The sequence below is a fragment of the Odocoileus virginianus genome, chromosome 32 (genome assembly GCF_023699985.2).
Source record: "Odocoileus virginianus isolate 20LAN1187 ecotype Illinois chromosome 32, Ovbor_1.2, whole genome shotgun sequence".
Classification (NCBI taxonomy): Eukaryota; Metazoa; Chordata; class Mammalia; order Artiodactyla; family Cervidae; genus Odocoileus; species Odocoileus virginianus.
The window spans coordinates 21,335,817-21,360,348 of NC_069705.1; the positions used below are offsets into that span (position 1 = coordinate 21,335,817).

The window sequence follows — 24,532 nt, forward strand, 5'->3', positions numbered from 1 at the left end:
GCTCACTTATGAATTATTTTTAAATCATAAGATGATTTAAGAAAGGAGGTATATAGAATAAGGGAATGTAAGATAGCTTATCTTTTAGCATAAATAATCTTGCTTAGATGTTTACTTTTATCACAATTTAGCACTCAACAGTAAAATAATTTATTTGGAGGACAATATCAGTGTTTTAGAAATCTATTTATTAGGCTATTGCCACTGCCTCAGACAAGTAACTAACAACTGACTACCCTCATATTTTTATGATCTAAAACAAGCACGGTGATCATTTGCAAATAGTTCATTTATTTATTCATGAGCAAAACTATTTCAATAATAATGAGAATATATTAAGTACACGCTTGGGACATTTCAGGGATCAAAACAAAAAGCAATACCTGTCCTCATGGAGCCTGTACCCAAGATATTGAAACTCTATGAAAATCTCTCCCAACATCATCCTTAACATGTAAGTGGTTTGTCATCTCTATGTTAATGTAAATAAAATTTTTTCATACATGTATCATATAAAAACTCTTTTGAGAACAAAATTTGAAATTTGTGATTTGAATATACATAAGATTTTATATATTTTTTTCTAAAGCTATTTTTTCCCCTTCTGACTAGATGCAAAGCACTAAGGAAAGATACACAAACACACACTCACGCATATGAATTTTCTTTTAAAAGTGGACTTTCTTAGTATGTCTAAACTAAGGCTTAATTTCTAAAAGTAATTTTCTACATTTTCAAGAACAGATGTGATCTCAAATGTGAGGCATAGTTGTACAAAACAATGCCAATTTCATCCTGTCTCATCACAACTCATTTATTTTTGGCACAAATCAAAAGTGTGTTATCTGTAGTTAAAAATAAATCTAGTCCTTTTTGCATAGGTGTTTCTATGCTGCAGACATTCATTTTTGAAAATGTATGAAATATATTTAATTAAGTCCATCATTCCTTTCAAAGGATATGTTCAAATTCTGTTAAGAATATGGTTGTGGAGTAAGGACTGTTTGCAAATAATTATGCCCAGTAAGGAAACTGCACAAAAAGTATGGCTTACTAAAGCATAAAAATATTTTATTTTAAACAGGCAGAAGTAAATATATGTTAACTATGTTTTTAAGAAAGGAAATTAATTTGAATGTCAGAAAGAGCAGAAGCCTATAAAGCACCTTGCAGTTCAAAACATTGTAAAAATATGCTAGCTGCATTTTCATATATTTTAATATTTTTATTATATAATATATATGACTATTAGGATTTTTAAAAATTGATGACACTATGTGCTCTTAGTTGAATTACTAAACATAAATTTCTGTGATCTATAGCATAAGAGCATAATCATTAGAATATACAAGGACTATGTAAGTATATTAAAATAGATTTTTTTATTAAATATTTTAAGATGAGAGAAAAGTTAATTTTAAAAAGGCAAGCATTTAAGTTGATTTAACAGAGAAAGAGATTTGGGTTAGAATTGAAAGTTTAATCATTGCATCTCTTTGTTTACAACGTATCAATCTTCTCTTACTCTAACCACCGAGATCCAATTGAGGTTCTATCCCTGGCATTCTTTCCTTTTCATGATACGATTCCCACCAAACTTCCCCTCTGAATTAAAATTTTATATCTGGATTAAAATTTTACTATAATAAAAACAGGAATCTTTTCATTGACTATACTATAAACATATAGCTATTAGAGGTCATGAACAATTCTCCACAGGTATTCAGGTGTATCGGTATGATAAGTTATACAGATTTATTAAAATGCGATCAGGTGAAACTAATCAAAATTGAGTAATATTTTTCACAGACAAAATGCAATGCATGTAAGAGCACTGTTTTTATTGACAAGTCACACTGTCATTTCTATGTTATATATTACCCCAATGACAACTTTTGGGATTAGAACCATGGCTTATACCTCTTAGGTCCACAGCATGACCTTTTACACAATAAACACTCTGTGTATTAATTACAACACAATTACTTAAAATATACACATGTGATTAAAATATATATGATAAGACTAATAGCAACTATTTCAACAAATCTTAATTTATAAATCTGATTACAAACACATTCTTAGATGAAAATTAGTATCAAGAAGTTACTTTTTATCAAATTTGACATTTATTGTGCTCATTTTCCCAAAGGTCTCCATATAAGAAAATAACTTCCACTAATAAATCATTGTTTTTCACTCTTTTAAAACAGTCCCTCTTCATGATCTTTTATATTATAATTCTGTGCTCCGAATCTTTGAAAGCTAGTGTCTAGTTTCAGATATTAAAAAATATATAGCAATATCCCTATTGCTTATTCTTGATGAGAACATGAAGGGGGGGAAATAATACAGTGGTATTAACTCTCAAATAGGAATAAGACAGAGAAGTCTATCAGGGTAAAAAGTTCCATAGGTGCTATATTATTTTGCATGGTACATTAATATAAATATCTCTTTTGGAGAAAGAACAATTTCTTCATTGAAGTCAACTATTTTCCACCAAACCCAGCAAATCTCCCATAGCAGGTATTTCATAGTTCTCTGGAACTGACCTGCATCTTTGCTGTGATGCTAAGAAATATACTTTCCTCCTTATGCTTCTCTTCAGACACAGCAGGTAGGAAATCCAGGGGAAAGGCAACGGTCCCATTAAGAGGGCCTGAGAACCCTCACTTAACGATTCTTTTACATCCACATTTTTCATGACAAGGGCCTGCTTGTCACCTTGTTAATGGTCACAGAGAAATAATGCACTATGTTCTCATTTCAATGCTTTTGCTATGATCTATGCAAGTGACTAAGGGAAAAATGATTCTATTCTTATTTCTACTGTGTTCACCTTTGTTTATCATAAATATTTACTAAGGGCCTATGGTATGTCCAGCTCTTTGCTGTGTATAAAACAGAAACAGAGGAGACAAACCTTCTTCTCTTATGGAGTTCATTATCTAGGAAGTCAGACAAACAATAAACCCAGTATATAAAAAACAGAGAATGTTACGAGAAACAAGCTGTTGCGACAGATACTTCTCTAATAAAAAGTACCAGTTCTACTAGTGAGAAGATGCACATGTAAGAGGACGTGTGTACACCAGGCACTTCAGCTTCTGATATTCATTCTCTCAAGGTTTCAACTATTAAACTGTAGCAGAAAAGAGTACTAGGAAAAGCAATTAACATTTACTGGCAATTAGTCAATGCTGGACATGCATGTAAAGTTCTAAATACTTTACCAGTATGAGCTTACCTCCTTATGAAGCTTAAAATAAAATTCACCCATGAAAGAGTCAAAAAATAAAGTGCGTGTAAGACAGTGAACCCTGACTGAATTCAAATAGTGAGACTGCCAAACTCTGGCTTCTTGACTAGGCAAGCCACTCAGCATCTCTGTATCATGACTTCCTCATCAGTAAATGGGGTAATAATACTTAATCTGTGGGCTTCTCATAAGGAATTAATGAGACAATATAAAAATGATTAAATCAGTGCCTATTAGCCTTTGCTAAGGGCACTCAGAGCTTACTTTTATTATTTATTCCACATTGTAATTACAGTACTCAACTAATAATGGTATTATTTATTATCATTCTTATTTTATGGATGAAGAAACTTCAGCAAGGAGAGTATGTCACTTGCTTTAAATCATGCAGCTAATAAATAACAGAAAGTATTTGAAGACAGTTATCTGGGTATAGAATCTCATGTGTCAACTACTATAATACTGTGTTTCTGGTGGGTGATAACAGTCTAGGCTTTCTAAAATGCAAATAAGTATCTGAAAATAAATATTAAAATTAATGGAAAAATAGATTTTAAAATTCCTTTAAACATTTCGGTCTCTTCAGTAAATATCTGGAACATATACAGTCATAAATTGTAAGATCCAACCCCACATTGCCATAGTCTATGCTTCAGTGAGTCTGGTTCGTTTTTAAAATCTTGTTTTCTCAGGTTCCAGAGGAAGAGCAATAATTTCTGAACTGTCCTCTGCACACACATTTTAAAATATATCACTTATGAGAGTTTCCCTACTTTAAGTTCTAAAAGAGAACATAGAACTACGTGTCCATATCGTTCAATGTAGATGGCACAAATTCGATATCTCATTTCTTGAGTTTATACAGTTTTATCAGGTAAGTTTTCTTATCTTCTCTGATAGAAATAATTATAATAAACCTATATTACCCCCAATTCTCTATCTTCCTCTTCCTTAATATCAAATCAGTGAGATCAGATGTGTTTCTTAAATATACATTTTTCTGTGATCTTTCCTATAATAGACTTGCACCTCACATCACAATAACCACTTCCTCCTTGCACTAATTATTCATATCCAGTGCTACTTTCATAAAATATTTTAAAATAAAAAATACTGATATGCTTGAATTAAAGCAAAATAAAACATTTATTAACTCCACGATCTCTGCTGGGAACAAAATTCACATTTATTACCCATAAGGTGCTTTTGTATATGATCCAGTTCTATTTTTATAGTTCTATGTCATACCACTTCACCATGCAAGAATTGCCCAAATTTTCATTTGTCTGAAAATATGCCACTTCTGTGCATTCTGATCTTCTGTTCCCTACACGTGAAATTCTTATCCACGCCTCCATAGATGGCATAGTTATAGATATTTTTCAAGTCCCAATTCAGTTATGTCCTCTGAGATGCATTCCTGCTCCTCCAGAGTCAAAATTTACCTCCCAAAGTGTGGTTTCTTTGTGTTCACATCTATCACAGTAGTTGTCACGGGATCTTTGCTTTGCCTTGTTTTGGTCATTCTGTCCCGAAAGCATTATGTGTTGTCATTTTTTTTACACATACAGATTTTTTGAAAGTATATTTTGTGCCATGTTTGACACCTCTTTCCTTTATATTAAATGTCTGTTAAGTGAATGAACCAAACTGGGCATATTTACTTCTTAATGCACTCAGACTACACGTGTTTACTTGATTTGAGTTCAGGTCACACAAAACTTATCAATCTCTTGCACCATTTTTTTTCTTTTTTTGGGACCCAGAGCAAGTTTTCTAAAAAGCCATTTAAGTGGAACGAGTTATATTACATTTTGATTTGCTTTATATTCATCATCTCTCTCTGCCCAAGGCAGCCACTTCTTTCCTAAGAATTTGACCCACTTAAGAAGATGAAAACCAGGTAGTTTTTAATTCTTTGGTTAATAAAACACTTACTTGAAGTTTGATTTAATTTCTGAATGCAAATCATTTAATTGCTGAAATTTGTATTTTAAGGTACAAGTATTAATCATGAAAATATCTAGAGGTGTTAAACTGCTTTCCCCAGTCCTCTGAGTTCACATTTTAACTTGAATGTGAAGTGGTACTGCACAGAAACAGCATTTCCTCAATGAACTTTTCTGCATTTCTGTTCCAACACTTTCACTGAGTTGCCAGACCACAGGTGAAGTCAGAAAGAATGATGACACAGTACTGTATGATAATGGCATAGCAGTTACCTCTTCTATCTGGTTCCTAGTTTCATCCTTAAAAATAGATTCGATCACATTTTCTAGAAGGGTTATGGGAATTCATATATGAAAAAAATTATCTTTATATGTGTGTCAAAGCTGACCCATTATTTTCAAAATATTCCAAAAGCACAGAGAAAAAACAAGTTGTTTCACAAAACAAGTTACTGTTAAAATTAAAAACAAATGGAGACCAGCCTTGAAAATTCCATAAGCAGACAAAATCAGCTTAGTCATACAAGGAAAGCTTAATATAGCTTACTTTGCAAGACTAGCTTGAACTGGGTCATTTCTTGCTTTCGCCTCTATAAGTCATAAGCAAAGTGTACATTTTTTTCCAGGGTTGATATGAGGTAACCACTAACCAATTCCCTACCATTTAAGACAAAATCACTGTAAAGAACAGCTACTGTCTATTTACCTTATAAGCTGCTTTATAACAATATTCCTCTGAGCCTCATTCCATATTTTGGCCTGAATGCTCACAGTTCTCAATCTGTCTTTTTGGTGTGTGAATAATAAAGTTTTACAAATACTCCTGCAGTGATTCACTGGTTTTACTTCTGTTATTTCTGATCTTTGATACAATCTATATTAAACTAGCAGAAACTGTTGGAATTTCTTAATGCAATTAATTAACCAAGTTAATATTAGTAAATGTTGTATTTAAAGGCATTTTTGTGTTAAAACCCAGAATTAGTGATATATTGAGAAATAAGTGAACTTTTTTTAGTTGAAAAATTACCACAGCCTTTTGAAATACTTTCAAGTGTGAAAAGTATTATGGTTTCCCTTAATTATACTTTTTTCATGAAAGACAGAAGACAGATGCCATATGAAGAGTAAACAGAGGAGAAAAATGTAAAATATTTATGCTTTTATTAAAATGGTACTTCTTCCCAAAAGATATTGTGTTATAAACTTAACACAATATTTAATTGGGCACTAAAATCTATAAACAGAACTAAACTAAACAGACCTTTCAAACCATGAGAAATAATTGTGTTCAAACACATAGCTTGTTGCTAGAGTTGAACCCCAAATTTTACTTTGACTTTCCAGGCAGTTAAGGCAAAATAAAAATGCTATGTTATAAAATTTTCATTGCCTGATAAAAAACAAGTCAAGGAATTTATAGGAAAAGTATTTTCCCCCAATACTAGCATTTCATCTTCTGATGAGAAGTTTAAATACTCTCATTTAAAGCATTTGTTTTCAAATTCAGGCAAGTCAAATGTTGCACTGCATTCTCTGCCCTGAGGCTTGCCTGACTCATTGCTATTGGCAACCAGATGTTGAATACTAAGGAAGAAGTCAGAATTTCTACTTCTGTCAGAAAATCAGTGAAATGGTAAAAATGAATGAATGAATAAACAACGTTCAAAAACATATTTTAAAAGATTCCAGCTATTACATTGTGTTTCATCTCCCATTATGTGTATGCAAGAGTAATATATTAATTACATACCCATTAATGACTTACATTAATAACATACAAGATAAAAACCTTTCCCTGTTTAATTCTTCTGCTGAACATATTTAGAAGTAGAATTAATGTGTGTACTTTACCATTTTAGAAAGTGAAAGATATAATTTACCTTGTTATCTGCAGGAGGAATTTGTAATGCCTGAGATTCATTATTCTAAATATGAGTGATCAATTTAATAAAGCTGTAGAGAGTGTAAGGGACTAATTTATATTCATATATATTCACATTCTGCACTGTAAAATTCTTCACAATTAAGTAACTATGAATTTGCAGAACGTTAAAAATAACTTCCTCATCTATGATGTGAAGAGGGAACTAGATTCAAAACAATCATATGTTGATTTCCTACTCTCTCTCCAACTCTACCTGCTTTTACTTCTTTTTCTAAAGGGCAGAGAGAAGGGAGGTGAGCCCTCTTTGCATCTCAAAGCTTGTTCCAGAGAATTCTTCCTTCCTCTTTCCTCTTGCCTAACCTCTGAATCTCATATCATCCTACTACATATTCCTCTCTCTCTGGTTGCCCTCATTCCTGGAAGATTGTATGTCTTAACTCACTCTTGGTCTCTCCTCCCATGACTTTATCACATACCCTGCATTAGGCTCCCTGGTAATTATACTAAGATTATGACATTCATAATAACTGAAATTCTTGCACTGGCTCCAGTTGAAGCTGTAGACAAGAAATGTTGACTGCCGTTTCCGTAGACAAGGAATGCTGTCTGCATCAAACTGTCAGCCACTGCAGCTGCCCTGACGGTACTCGCTGAGGGGAATTCAGGGTGCAGGAAACCAGGATGGGAGCCCTAGATAGTTAAGATGCATCGTATTGTTGGTCACTCAGTCGTGTGAAGAATAATTTCAGTGAACCCAGACTCTTGAAATTTCTCATACATACGAGTATGCTAAAATCACTAACTCGAGATGTCCATTTGGATTAGTAGTAATCTTCTGATGTCTGACTACATGTTTGGATTTTTTTTTTTTTTAAGCAAATACTCTTATATATCCCAAATCTTCCTTTTCTTCTTTGGAAGAGTTCCTCAGAGATATCTGAGAGGCTGCCTTTCCAGCCTAGTTCTCAGTAACAATTCTGAATAATCTGCCTGCCGCTTTGAGATTGTGTGTTTTTTTGTTTTTGTTTTTACAGTCAACAATATAAATATCCTTTCAACTTGCTCTTTGTAGAATCTGACACCAGATTTTTCAAAAATTCTTCTGGATTGAGGTAAAAGTCAAATTAATAGTTAATGAAAAAACAACTATGTGACACATTTGCTTATAATCATCAAAAAAAAATAGATTTATCAGAAATGATTACCACAGTTAAAAATTTTAAAAAAATTTAATGAACTCCCTCCCTCCAAAGCTTATAAGAAATGTATCCAAATTGCTTTTTAAAATTATTTAGATAACCACCACCCCCAATTAGGTGACATAACTGTGAATGAATGTAACTTATTGTTGGAATTAAAAATCATTCAGGGACTTCCCTGGTGGTCCAGTGGTTAAGACTCCATGCTTCCAATGCAAGGATCCAGGGATTGTGTAGTAGGCGGTGTGGGTTTGATCCCTGGTCAGGGAACAAAGATCCCACATGAAGCGAGTGGCCAAAAAAATAAAGGATTCAGCATGAGATAAATTCTACTTTTCCTGAGTACCTTTCCTGTATAATGCATAGATTGAGAAACCTGTTCTCATAATTAAGTAGCTAGAAAAAAAATATTCACTATACAAATGTTACTTAATTTTTGAAAACTTTTGAAGTATATTTAGAAGAAAAATCATATCACACTAATTTATCAATATCATAACTGACAATAACTCAAAGAGTTACATCTTCAATTTTGCAATAAGGAGGTGATTGGAAACCAAGTAACTTGCAAAATATTCTGTTTCCTAGTCATTAGAGTTTTTATCTTTCTCACTTCTTAGGAAGCATGCCTAAAAGGCTTTACTAAAGTGAATTAAATGATTGCTTATTTTTCTCTTATTCTCTCTCCAAGAGGTACTTTGTTTAACCAGATATTCTTTGGAGTATGTTGGGTAAGTTCCGAGTAATTGAAGCCTGTGATATATAAAATGCTTTTTTTTTTTTTAATCGCACACTTCACCCACATTTTACTCTAACTTTGGAGCTGAAGATCTGCTTTATTCTATTCATGAAAAATATGCCATGTAACTTAAGTCTAAGAAAGATATAAGAGGATATACAGATGAGACATGAATTTTGCCATGTAATTGTTGGCTATATTAAATAAGGTACCATAAATGTCTCCTTTTGTGGCATTCTTTAAACTTTTCTATTATAGGACACCCCTCAGAAAAGATGCTCTTTGTAACACTAGTCAGGGGGGATAATGTGAGATCCCTAATGGAACTTGCTAGCATTCTCGCTACATCATTATATAAGATAAATGAACTCAGAATACCTCAGATCTCAAAATAACTGAGAACTTACCATGTGGCACATGGAACTCTGCTCAATGTTATGTGGCAGCCTGGCTGGGAGGGGAGTTGGGGGAGAATGGATACAAGTATATGTATGGCTGAGTCCCTTCGCTGTTCACCTGAAACCATCTCAATATTGTTAATCAGCTATACCCCAAATAAAATAAAAAGTTTAAAAAAAGGAGTAAAAAAAGCTGGCCTTAGTTTAAGATAACATATATTGATAAATCCTACCATGAGTTTTTGATATGCCTAGTTTGCAACTTTCTTTCTTTCTCTCTCTTTATTCTTTTTGACCCTCTGAAGGTTATTACATCCAAAGACATGAATCTTAGATAAACATAAAATCCATATTTTCATATGAGAAAGATCTGGGCTTTCATCAGAAGCTATGCTATCAAACTCTTGATAGTATCAAACTCTCTGATATTTATTTTTATTGCAATCTCAGCTGAGAAAAACATTTGTGTGTTTTTGTGATTTTCATTACAGTTTTCAGAATGAAAGTGAAAGTTGCTCAGTCGTGTCTGACCCTTTGCTACCCTATGGACTGTACAGTCCATGGAACTCTTCAGGCCAGAACACTGGAGTGGGTAGCCTCTTCCTTCTCCAGGGGATCTTCCCAAGCCAGGGGATCAAACCCAGGTCTCCTGCATTGCAGACAGGTTCTTTACAAGCTGAGTCACAGGGGAAGCCCAAGAATACTGGAGTGGGTAGCCTATCCCTTCTCCAGTGGATCTTCCCGACCCAGGATTTGAACTGGAGTCTCGTGCACTGCAGACAGATTCTTTACCACCTGAGTTAACAGGGAAGCTCGAAAGTTTGGGGAATGGATAAAGTATAAATAGAAAAGTAATGCATAACTTTATGTTACAATGCATATAACCATATTCAGCATGAAATAAAAAATGCTGTGACAATTTAAACTGATACTAAGCAATGCTGAAAGTCTAGATATAAATACAGATAAATAGCTATATTACCTAACACTTCAATATCAACAAATGGATAATTTGCTTCAATGTACCTATAAACAATGAAATGGCAGGAGAATTTAGTAATTGGTTGAAGTAAGAACCTTGCAGACATTTTGGGTGACGCTAGGTTTTTAATTATAGAACAATTGAAGCAGTGTGGTAGTATTATGTAAAAGAAGTACTATTAATTAACTAGATAGCTTTGTATTTTAAGAAAGATTACCTTATATCCTAGCAGAGAACATGGATATTAGATGATCATTTGCATGTCTTAAGATACGTGAGCAAAATATTAGTTTTCTCCACATATGAAGATTATAATGGAAATAACTAAAAGATAGATGTGTCCTTTTGAGGAATCAAAGAAAACTTGTTTCTTTCAATTCAGAGTTTCTCTGGACACCAAATTTATACCATTAATCAATAGTCTGGGATGTTTCACTGAAATCTATGGAGCAGTGCATTAATCCTCTACATGCCGAAAATGACATGTGACCTATATATCCCTAATCTGGGAATCTTCTAGTTATGCAATAGAATAGTCATACTCACATTGAAAAAGATAGTTTAGAATCTTAGACTAGCCCAGGAAATCCAAATGACATTCTGAATGACCAAGGTTAACAAGTTACAAGTTAACATTAGGTTTGTAGGTTGTAAGTAGAGTAAATTAATGGACAGGATAGATAGAAATATAACAGAAGAATTACTAACTCTTCAGATAAAATGAGTGCTCAGATTTATGTCAGCTGATAAAAAATAACATTCATATAAAAATGTTGTGATAGTGATCTCTTATTGAATGCCTTCCATAAAATATAATATAAAAATTTCACTGAATTAATGTAGCATGCTTGTGATTTCCTGCAAGCAGGGAAAACAGACATTAAATTTATTTCTACATCTTAGAGCATTTTAAATGAACTTTTATAATCTTCATGTATGAGAATTATGTGCATCATGATAGAAATAAATGAGATATAGAAATTATTGCAATGATGTGTCCTTGCCATTTTCAAGCTGGCAACCTAATTTATAAAAATCATTAGACATTCTAACAAGTGCAGCATAAGGCAAAGGCAGACAGCAGGTTTTTAACCTTACAAAATGTTCAATAAGCAGCTTAACCATCATCATGACACATACTTGGCTGTATCTTTGTGTTTGATTCCAGAGAATGCTAACATCCTACCTTCTATATTTTAGTTACTTAGGTTATGAAGAAACATTTTTAGGTTTATGTAACTTTCCAAATATGGATGCATTGGTTGCATTAAATAAGTTAAACATAGTTGTTTAGAGAGGATCCCTCGTCTTTAAATACTTTACTAACTCTCATTCTACAAGTTTTAGGTATCAGCTCAGTTTTTCATGCATTAAAGAGAGATGAAGGAATATAATTCTGCTCGGGCAAGATCTGATGGCTTAAGAATTTAGTCAAATTTCATATTGCAAAGCAGTCATTTTGTTTTCTAAAGGAATATAAATTTCTTTCTTCTTGAACATTTTTGTGGAACTGCTTCTATTCATATATCCTTTTAATAAACCAGAAATATATACTATATACAGTATAATTGGAACATCCTGTGGCAAACTGAACATTGCATTTACCGTTGTAATTTGGAAAACTCAGCAGTGGCCACAGGACTGGGAAAGGTCAGTTTTCATTCCAATCCCAAACAAAGGCAATGCCAAAGAATGCTCAAACTACCATACAACTGCATTCATATCACACACTAGCAAAGTAATGCTTAAAATTCTCCAAGCAAGTCTTCAACAGAATGTGAACAGAGAACTTCCAGATGTTTAAGCTGTATTTAGAAAAGGCAGAGGAACCAGAGATCAAATTGTCAATGTCAATTGGATATAGAAAAAGCAAGAGAATTTCAGAAAAATGTCTACTTCTGCTTCACTGACTATGCTAAAGCCTTTGACTATGTGAATCTCAACAAACTGTGGAAAATTATTAAAGAGATGGGAATACCAGACCACTTGCCTGCCTCCTGAGAAATCTGTATGCAGGTAAAGAAGCAACAGTTAGAACCGGACATGGAACAATGAACTGGTTCCAATTTGGGAGAGGAGTATGTTAAGGCTGTATATTGTCCCTCTGCTTATGTATCTTACATACAGAGTACATCATGTGAAATCCCGGACTGGATGAAGTGCAAGTTGGAGTTCAGATTGCCGGGAGAAATATCAAAACCTAAGACATGCAGATGACACCACCCTTACTGGACTTCTCTGGTGGCTCAGACAGAAAAGCATCTGCCTACAATGCGGGAGACCTGGGTTCATTCTCTGGGTTGGGAAGATCCCCTGGAGAAGGAAATGGCAACCCACTCCAGTATTCTGCCTGGAAAATCCCATGGACGGAGGAGCCTGGTAGGCTACAGTCCATGGGGTCACAAAGAGTCGGACACGACAGAGCGACTTCACTTTCACTTTTCACTTACTGCAGAGAGCCAAGAGTAACTAAAGATCTTCTTGATGAAAGTGAAAGAGGAGAGTGAAAAAGCTGGCTTAAAGCTCAACATTCAGAACAAGAATATCATGCTATCTGGTCCCATCACTTAAAGGTAACTAGATGGGAAAACAGTGGAAACACTGACAGACTTTGTTTTCTTGGGCTCTAAAATTACTGCAGATGGTGACTGCAGCCATGAAATTAAAAGACATTTGCTCCTTGGAAGAAAAGCTATGACAAACTTAGTGTTTAAAAGCAGAGACATTACTTTGCCAACAAAGGTCTGTATGGTCAAAGCTATGGCTTTTCCATTAGTCATGTACAGATATGAGAGTTGACCCATAAAGAAGGCTGAGCACCAAAGAATTGATGCTTGTTAACTGTGGTGTTAGAGAAGACTCTTGAGAGTCCCTTGGACAGCAAAGAGACCAAACCAGTCAATCCTAAAGGAAATCAATCCTGAATATTCACTGGAAGTACTGATGCTGAAGGTCCAATACTTTGACCACTTGATACAAAGAGCTGACTCACTGGAAAAGACCCTGATGCTGGTAAAGATCAAAGGCAAGAGGAGAAAGGGGCAACAGAGGATGAGATGGTTGGATGGCATCACCAACTCAATCCATCAAGCAAACATTTAGATGGTTCATGCTCTTTATATTAAAGTATAATTTTACTATAAATATTTCTTTGGAAACTGAGGTCATATAGATCACCAGTTTAAAAAAAAATTTTTTTTTAACTGAAGGTCTATAATGAATTTACTTCCTTAAAAAGTTTGAACATTATATCTACCAGCCTCTGTAGAACAATGCATGGTTAATCTGCTCATTTGAATCAATGTCAAGTATAAGTTTACTGAGCTAACTGGATGGCTTATACTTATCCATACATTTACTTATCAAAATATTGATGAAATGAGAAACTAATTCAAAGTTTTAATACTAATTAATTTAAAATCCAATATTCCACTTGGCTAGTAGTATTGGAAAGTACAAGAATAATTAGAACTATCTAGTCCCATCAAAATATAGTCTAGAGAGAATTTATTCCCTCTAACTGCTACATCCAATTGAAAAAGACATCTATTATCTTTTTTAAATTTCTTAAAATAATTTAGATTAGTGTTTGCCTTTTTACTGTATTCAAATTTTAAAACATCAGGGCCTTGGAATAATAACCCATGGAACTTCCCTGATAGCTCAGATAGTAAAGAATCCACTTGCAATGCAGGAGACTTGGGTTCAATCCCTGGGTTGGGAAGATTCCCTGGAGAAGGGAAAGGCTACCCACTCCAGTATTCTGACCTGGAGAATTCCATGGACTGCATAGTCCATGGGGTTACAAAGAGACACGACTGAGCAACTTTCACTTTCACTATAATTTATCATCATCAAATATGTATCATGACATACAACAATGATCTAGGAAAAAGGATGCAAGACCCAATCAAGAGGTATTTCAAACAATGCTAAAAAAAAATGCATACACAGACATACACACAGCTATCTAAATTAAGAAAATGTCTGATATAAGAAGCATAATCTTGTACCCTAAGTACCCACTGTGTCACAAGAACAAAATCAAACAAAATTGAGAAATCCTTTATCAACTTTTTTTATACTAACACTTATCTGCATTTGTGTTTTTTACACAAATTGTTTTCTGGAATTTTAAGTCAAGCATTTTCTGAAAAGGAAAAAAAAAATCTCTTTTGGAATTGCTTCACATTAAAACAAATATTTTTATGTTTTAGTTTTGTTTATACTGTTATGTTTGTGTTTAATGAAAGTCGGGCTTTCTTTGACACTACATAGTAAACAATAACATTTTAAATTTTGCTTAAGCCAACTGTAGAATGCAAATAAAACTATAGTAGTTTATGAGGTAAAAATACAGAAGGGCACAGTACTATAGTTTAGTCTATGAACAAATTGAAAGATCATTAAGAATACTATTGTAAAGTTTTGTATTTTGAGGTCTCTGTGCTATCACTGATAGTGTCCAACAAGACAAGAAAATGATTCTGCAGAGGATCTGTTTTAAAGCTCTAGGAATTTACAGTAAGACCAAACATTTCATCCTAACCAAAATCATCAAAATTGTCATTCAAAAATATTTAACCTGTACTAGTATTGATTCCATGTGGCACCTGTAAGTTAGCCCTGGCCTACGAGAATTTACGGGAATTATTCTCGGCCACAGTATGCCTGTATATTTAAACCTTGTCCAGAGCTACTTCATCTGACTCTTTTTGAGTACCAACTCAAGTCCTCCCACTCTCCCAGGACATTCCCAGAATCTAGTGCTCATCAAATCTCCTGGCGAGCTTTCTCAATACTTATAATAGCATTTAAATGTATATTTCTAATACTATCAATTAAAATGTTTATACTACCAAACTGCTCCAAATTCCTGTGTTTAAAGGTTTAGAATGTTCAAATATTCTATTCTGAATCTTCAACCAAGAAAAATCCAAAGATAAGTGATAGCATACATTTTAACTTATATGTGTTGGGTAAGAAGGGACTTTCCTGATAACTCAGGTGGTAAAGGATCCACTTGCAACACAGGAGACCTCAGTTCAATTCCTGGGTTGGGAAGATCCACTGGAGAAGGGATAGGCTACCCACTCCAGTATTCTTGGACTTCCCTTGTGGCTCAGCTGGTAAAGAATCTGCCTATATGAGGGAGATCTGGGTTTGAGCTGTGGTTTGGGAAGATTCCCTGGAGAAGGGAAAGGTTGCCCACTCCAGTATTCTGACCTAGAGAATTCCATGGACTGTAGAGTCCATGGAGTCACAAAGAGTCGGACATGACCAGTTGGGTTAGGGCTTCCCTGGTGGCTCAAATGGTAAAGAATCTGCCTGCAATGTGGTATATCTGGTATATATATATAATATATATATCTGGACAAGTATTTCAGTACTTGTCCTTAACAAAGAAAAGAAACACAGGCAGTATCAAATGCAAGCTGAATACTAAGTATATATCTCAGAGATTTTAAAGTTGTTCAATCCTCTTTGTTGTTTTACAAGGAAGATGTGATTATTTTAGCAAACATACCTGCAAATTTCTAACAAGCAAACACTCAGACAGATGGCCTTCTCTCCTGATGCTATTAGACACAGGCTTTAGGAAAGAAGTCTTCAGGTTATCTTTCTTTTATTAAATCTTTTTCTAAATATATTTTAGAAACATATTTGTTTGTTTTATTGATAGTTTATTTGTATATATTGATATAGATATAGATATATTTGTATATATTGATATAGAATCTTAAGAATCAGTTCAGTTCCGTTCAGTTGCTCAGTCGTGTCCAACTCTTTGTGACCCTATGGACTGCAGCACTCCAGGACTCCCCAGCCATCACCAACACCCAGAGTTTACTCAAACTCATGTCCGTTTAGTCAGTTGATGCCATCCAACCATCTCATCCTCTGTCTCCCCTTCTCCTCCTGCCTTCAATTTTTCCCAGCATCAGGGTCTTTTCAAATGAGTCAGTTCTTCACATCAGGTGGCCAAAGTGTTGAAGTTTCAGCTTTAGCATCAGTCCTGCCAATGAATATTCAGGACTGATTTCCTTTAGGATGGACTGGTTGGATCTCCTTGCTGTTCAAGGGACTCTCAAGAGTCTTCTCCAACATCACAGTTCAAAAGCACCAATTCTTTGTTCCTCAGCTTTCTTTATAGTCCAACTCTCACATCCACACATGACTACTGGCAAAACCATAGCTTTGACTAGATTGACCTATGTTGGCAAAGTAACACTCCAGCGACAACAGATGTTTAGGTTGTTTCAAAAAGTAGTCAAATTACTTCATTTCTGAGATACAGGAAGAGCATCACCACATCCAGTACTAGATTCGCTGTTGGGTATGGAAGCAGGAGACCTTTATACAGAAATATGAAGAGTTCCAGCAGGAAATAGGTACCACCCATTCAGAAAGAACAGAATTTCCATCAGGGTGGAGGGCAACTGTTTACCTCCGTAATCTCACCTTGCAGCCCCATCTCCAGTCCCCATGGAAACTAATCTTAAGAATATAATTTCTTAAACTATTGTTGCTGTTTTAAATAATAGTGAAATAAATTTTATTCTAAACATTTGAGACCACATTACCTGCCTCCTGAGAAACCTGTATGCAGGACAAGAAGCCACAGTTAGAACTGGACATGGGACAATGGACTGGTTTTAAATTGGGAAAGGAGTCAAGTACTGTAATGTATATTGTGACCCTGCTTATGTAACTTATCTGCAGAATATAACAAACAAAATGCTGGGCTGGATGAAGCACAAGCTGGAATCAAGATTGCTAGGAGAAATAACAACCTTAAATATAGAGATGACACCACCCTAATGGCAGAAAGCAAAGAGGAACTGAAGAGTCTCTTGATGAAGGTAAAAGAGGAGAGTGAAAAAGCTGGCTTAAAACTCAACATTCAAAAAACAAAGATCATGGCACCCAGTCCTATCATGTGTGCATGTTCTACTCTTTGCAATCCATAGACTATAGCCTGCCAGGTCCCAGGCTCCTCTCTCCATGGAATTTTCCAGGCAAGAACACTAGAGTGGGTATTCTAGTATTCTAGTAGGTATTCTTCTAATAATGGAAGATTCCCTTCTCCAGGGGATCTTCCCAACCCAGGGATCAAACCCAGGTTTCCAACATTGCAGGCAGATTCGTTATCACCTGAGCAACCAGGGAATTCCTATTACTTCATAGGACTAACAGTGTCAGATTTCATTTTCTTGGGCTCCAAAATCAATGCAGACAGTGACTGACTGCAGCCGCAAAATTAAAAGACAGTTGCTCCTTGGAAGAAAAGCTATGACAAACCTAGTCAGCATATTAAAAAGCAGAGACAGCACTTTGCCAACAAAGGTCTGTCTAGCCAAAGCTATGGTTTTTCCAGTAGTCATGCATGGATGTGAGAGTTGGACTATAAGGAAAGCTGAGTGCCGAAGAATTGATGCTTTTGAACTGTGGTGTTGGAGAAGACTCTTGAGAGTCCCTTGGACTGCAAAGAGATCCAACCAGTCAATCCTAAAGGAAATCAATCCTGAACATACATTGGAAGGACTGATGCTGAAGCTGAAGGTCCAATATTTTAGTCACCTGATACAAAGCACCAACTCATTAGAAAAGACCCTGATGCTGGTTAAGATCAAAGGCAAGAGGAGAAGGGGACGACAGAGGATGAGATGGTTGGATTGCATCACTGATTCAATGGACATGAGTTTGAGCAGGCTCTGGGAAATAGTGAAGGATATGGAAGCCTGGCATGCTGCAGTTCAAGGGGTTACAAAGAGTCAGAGACAACTTAGTGATTGAAAAAAAAAAATTTCATAGCAAAAATAAAGTATTAAAAACCATAGGAGGAGTTCAATAGAAATTTCAAGTGAATTCAACACTTGACTTCCAGCATTTTTAAAGATTATGGCTGTGTGTGTGTCTGTGTTAGTGACTCAGTCCTGTTTGACTCTTTGAAACCCATGGATTGTAGCCTGCTGGGCACCAGGTTCCTCTGTCCATGGAATTCTCCAGGTAAGAATACTGGAGTGGGTTGCCATTCTCCTCTTCAGGGGATCTTCCCAACCAAGGGATCGAACCTGGGTCTCCCACATTGCAGGCAGATTCTTTACTATTGAGCCACCAGAAAAGTTAAAGATTAGAACTAGCTCTGCCCAATAAAGGAAATAGCTGATTTTTGTAAATATTCAACTTACTAAATTATGTGCAAGCCGCTTGTTTTAAATTCTGATGGACTTTAACTAGAAACGTTTGAGGAAATCAAATCGAGCTTGATTTTGGACCACAGATTTAAGTTATAAGCAATTTAAAATCTATACACTGTACTTTTTTTAGTGTTGCCAAAATTTAATATAGCCTTCTCTTACTTTCCTTCCATGATATATTATATGACAACCTCTTTCAAAATGTATTCCAAATTCAGTTTTCTTTTAAATGATATTCATTTGGAGACTTCATAAACATTTATTTGAACAATCTCAAACATGTCTTTTCTCTATACTTTTTTTTAAAACAAAAATTTAATGCTTATGCTTTTGTACTCATGGTTACCAGACATTCACATGAGACAGACATTCAGATTTTCCCAGTCATTAATGTCTCTGAAACAAGTTAAATATATCAGAGAAAGATTCTTCAAGTGAACTCAGAATTTTAGATTTGGATATGAGACTCCACAGAGATCACCTACTTCAACTCTGTCAGGTAACTAGGAGAACGCAGAGAATGTGGGGTGGACTGACCCTGTGCCCACAGTTACAGAGGTCAGAGCTAGCACTTAGGTCTCCGGACTCACAGGCAAATTTCAGTTAACTAACCAAGGCCAAATATCCAAGCATTTGAAAACTGCAAGCTTTCTAATCATTATGGAAACCAAATGTCAACCCATAGAGAAAATTATGGTTTTCCTTTATGGCTTATTCTAACCTGCTTAGTAGAACCACTTCTTCCCTATCCCTTTGGATGAAATCTAATAGTCAAAGCCCAATGAATTTTCTGAATATTCTGAGAAAATGGGAAGTCCTTTTTGTAATAATCAACGTGCTTAATCTGGTGTACTACTCAAGACCATCAGACCTCGACTCTCCCTCATCTCAGGCCTCCTGACTCTAGCTTTCTTCATACTCAAAGAGAAGATGCATGTATTTCCTTCCTCTCTTTGACCTCTCAACACTTCACATGCCCTTTTTCTTCTACTCTGTATCAGACCATGTTGGGGGTGGGGGGAAAATAAAAGAACCGGAAATGTTCTTATTTCACTAACACTGCTCTGGGCGGAATTAGCACTTTATGCCCACTGAAGGTGCTTAGAGGCTTTCATCTTTTTGGAAAAGTTGTTTCTTTGATTTCCTGGGGACACCTCCCAGCTCTTGGAGATTCATCACCTGCAGGATCCTTTATGCAATGGACCACTTCTCCCCCAGCTGGTAGTTTGAGATTGGTTCCTTACACCTGAAAATCCTGGACCCCACCCGTATACAAGCCACTTTCTTTCTGCTGATAAGCCCATTTAGCTCTAAGACAGCCTAGGGCAGCTCACATCCATGTAGGACTAACAAGTTTGGTTCAGGGGAAACACTCAGCATTCTTAGTTGGCCAAATTTGAGCAGTGAAAGTCACCCCAACATGCCAGCCTCTCACCTTTTAAATCTGTCAGGCTTGAGCCAAATATTGGTCCACTTTGTCTACTGAGTCCTCAAGGACATACTTGACTCCTTCCAATTGGAGCCACTCCCTGAGCTAGAGGTAAACATACTTCTTTGGGGAACAGCAGAACACTGATACATGAGAAACTCTTTAAAAATTCTCTTCTACCCAGACATAGTACTGTAAAGCAATTATCCTCCAATTAAATATAAATAAATTAAAAGTCTCTCCTATTGTACAAAACACTGTACTGGTGTATCCTCAGTTTGGTGTATATTATGAATAGTATAAATTATCTTCTGAGTTGCAAGTCCTGTATGGTGGTCTTGCACTTTAATTTGAAATGTAGTGTGTATTTTCAACTGAAACTGTGATTGAAACAATTCCATTTAATCATCTTGTCATAGATTCTCAGATAACATGTAGAATTCATTTTTGTATCCCCAGTGCTTATCACAGTGATTGAAATGTAGCAGGTATTTGATAAGTATGCTTTTTTTTTTTTAATGAGTGAAGTGATTTTGAATTTAGATCCTTTACCATCTGCTCTCATAAAGAAACATGTAAGTGCTTCTTGATTTATTTCTCTCTCATGAGATCACTGACAAATTTTCATCAAGCCTGAATAACTTTATATCTTTTGTATCACTAGAATCTTTCTAGAATCTGTGCCCCCTCTACACATATTCTGTATCTTCTAACTTAATTTAGGGGCTTATCCTTTACTTGGAAGGTTCTAAGCCATTCCTATTTCCCTACAATGCTCTCTTCTTCTAATCAGTATCCTATGCTGTCTTCAAGAGAATGAGTCTAAAAATTTTCTGATCATTTTATTCTATATTCCCACCCTGCTCATTGTTTAAATCATTCCAGGTTTCATTTCACATACCAAATAGAGTCCAATTTCCCCAGAATGATAGAGCCAACATTTCCAGTGTGGCATCTGCTAAGTCCTCATTACTGACTCCCAACATTCCCCACTTCTTCTTTCTGAAAGTGCAAAAATATTTGACTACAAAGAGATTGCAGAATGGGCTATGTTTTTTCATAACTGGAAGGACTGATGTTGAAGCTGAAATTCCAATTCTTTGGCCACCTGATGCGAAGAGCTGACTCATTTGAAAAGACCCTGATGCTGGGAAATATTGAAGGCGGGACGAGAAGGGGAAACAGAGAATGAGATGGGTGGGATGGCATCACCAACTCAATGGACATGGGTTTGAGTAAACTCTGGGAGTTGGTGATGAACAGGGAGGCCTGGCGTGCTGTAGTCCATGGGGTCGCAAAGAGTCGGACACGACTGAGTGACTGAACCGAACTGAACTGATAAACCTGCTTCCTTTGTATGAAGTACCTTTCTCTCTTGTTTATCTACTGAAATTCAAATGCTAGCACAAATGATATTTCATTACTCCAATCAGAAATAGTCATTTCCTCATTTCTTCTAACTCCAGCTTTTAACGAATATGTGGTTCTATATGATTTGTTCACATATCTATCTGCCTTTTCAACTTGACTGAAGGTGGTCTCATTAAAATCAATCAATAAATAAATGATTGATGAATTAAGAATTGCTAAATTGCTATTAATAGTATGTTGACTGTAGGAAAAAAGTGCCACAAGCACATCATCTGGATCATAGGTGGGAGGAACAAAGTTAAAAGACTGATTGCATAAAATATACAATATTCATTAATTCTACTAATTTTCAAACAGTTTAATAGTCACTATAACAGGAGGCTTCCCTTGTGGCTCAGATGGTAAAGAGTCTGCCTGCAAGGCAGAAGACCTGGGTTCGATCCCTGGGTCAGGAAGATCCCCTGGGGGAGGGCATGGCAATCTATTTCAATATTCTTGCTTGGAGAATCTCACGGACAGAGAAACTAGGTGGGTTACAGTCCATGGGGTCACATAGAGTCGGACATGACTGGGTGACTAACACACACACAGAGTATAACAACATCTAAATGATCTACTTCTCCCTACTCAGACCTCCAAATAGTTAAATTAAGACTACAGGAAACAAAATGACCTCAATGGCAAAAGTATGTCTAGAAGCAATACTATGAGATTAGTGACTGCATTAAGATTCTCCTAATCAACTACTTGTAGTTATCCGGCAACTCATGTCAAGTTGAAAAGGTCTTAAAGGACGATGAAAGATTGTGAGATAGTGATAGCAGGGTCTCAGAGGTTTCCATATTCTCTAGATCACTACTTTCCAAGCAGCATGTATTCTGTCAAAGGTTTCCATATTCTCTAGATCACTACTTTCCAAGCAGCATGTATTCTGTCAATGGGTTTAACATCTGCAGGTATACTATTCAAGCTAAAAGCTAAATCTCCTTGCAATCATCAGACCAAATATTCGGCTCACTAACAGCAGTAGTATCTCATTAAATTGTCATAATGAAGAAGCTGATGTTCTGCTATGATTGACCTCTATATAGGACTTCACATTTTTTGATGGGCTCAAAATGCACACAAATGCCCATGAGAATTACCTCTAACAATCTTCAATGTGCTTTTAAATTTTCAACACACAAAAATATGTCAGTTGCTGTCACAGACTCCTAGAATGCCACATCTTTCCCCTGATAAATGGATGTTTTAAAGAAACGGCCCTAGCTCTCAGTCTAGGCATTTAATGAGATGTCTCTTAAAAATGAAATAAAAAGACATTGCTCCACTTTTGTTTTGCTACCTAATTTAATCTTAATTACCTATCCTAAGTTGATTCCCTAGGAATCAGAGCCTGAGATAAAAGTTTATGTGCTAACATTTTATTAAGGAGTGCCAGTTGTTCTGAGGAGCAGTGATGAGGGGTGGGGGCAGTGAGACTGGGAAGGAGGAAGAACACGCATAATGGGAAGAGTTACCCAGATAGCCACTGATGGACATTCGTCATCAGAGGAGCCTTAGGAACAGTGACATCTGAGAACACTCATCTGTCAGAGTCAATAATGATCTGGTTCCCTAACCCCTCCTGATCAAAGGCTGTGCCACAGGGTCTTAACTCCCGCATGCTCCTGGCTTGCTTTTAAGGAATTCAGGGCATCCGTGGAACTGGTAAGTCAACCTCACGGGCATCGTTTGTCTGTCAGTGCCAAGCATGGCGTTTTATGAACTCTTATAGGAACAGCTGCAGAAGTAGAGTAACTTCATAATGGAAGACCAAAATAAGCAGTCTCCAGGACTCCAGCCAGTAAGCCAGGTGAGTGGATGGAGCCCAAGTGAAGCAAAAACAGGACCCATTACCCTACTTCTATCTCATGGCTTTTCAAGACAACAGTACGTAAAAGCTGGTGGGACCCGAGATCTATCTGTCTTAGATGGTGGGGTTATTTACTTTTTTCTTGATTTGCTTACATCAGAGGAAGCAACTTACACAATTTCTGAATTGACCGACCCAGAAAGAATAGGCGATCTACTTCCAGTTTTGCAACAAATAAACAAGCAAAATAAGTCAGTGGGTCTGGAGATTATACGCACACATGTCTTCTCACCTATCAGAGCACTGGCCTGGAGTTTTTTCCTTCCTGACTCCAGGCAGGGCTAGTTACAGACTGCCAACAGTGGGTGGCAGTCACGGCAAAAGGAGTGGTGACAATCTGATGAACCATTTCAAAAGGAGATCATATTTTCTACTGCTTATGCTATTCATCAGTCATAAGTATCTTTTTAGTCAAAATGATAAATTTATCTTTTTTAGTGTCAATCAGTTGCTATGATTAGTTGCTTCTGGAAAAAGAATCAGTGCCAGTACTTGTAGTGAATCACACACAGTGATGTTTTATGGAAAAGGGTGGTGATGTTGAAGAGATCACTTCATGGGTCACTTATAGAACTGAATCTCCTGTAGAAAAATGTACAATATTTTGAGCTTTTAATCTGAAGACGTACTAGTCTAGTCTATGAACTAAATAATACTACAGGGTGTAGTTTTAGCTCCTGATCCTCAAACTGAGGTTATCTAGTTTATTTTTGAAAATGAAAAATCAAAGACCTAATTGAGTGTTTGCAGAGGTACCTTTAGAGGTTAAAGAAAACAGATGCAAGTATGTCTTATCTTTGCAAAATCCATCACAGGTGAACACTATTGTCCAAACAATTTTAGACTACGGTTAATTTTGAGATACACTGATCTGAAACTTTATTGGAACACAGTAACCCTCATTTTATAACTATATTATTGAAGTTTGCCTGCTGGTTTACAAGATTCATAAACCTCTTGCTTCTGGAACCTCTCTCAGGTTAAGTTTTGAGGAACAGAATCAGTAGCCATATTAGCTCACCATTTAATGTAAAATTATACATTTTTAATTGCTAAAAATGGTTAAATATTGGTACAGAAGAAGTTCTTGTTTCTGTTTAATTTTCTTTATAGGACTTTATGATGTCTACCCAATACTTCAGATCTATAACACTGTCAATTATGCTTATTATTGACATAACACTGGGGTAGAGCGTTTG

At 35.8% G+C, this 24,532-nt stretch overlaps 1 protein-coding gene across 1 annotated transcript in view; it reads right to left on the reverse strand.

Annotated features, from left to right (window-relative positions):
• SGCZ (sarcoglycan zeta) overlaps positions 1-24,532 on the reverse strand; it is a 1,064,676-nt gene that overhangs the window by 125,735 nt on the left and 914,409 nt on the right. The gene's annotated exons all lie outside the window — the stretch shown is intronic.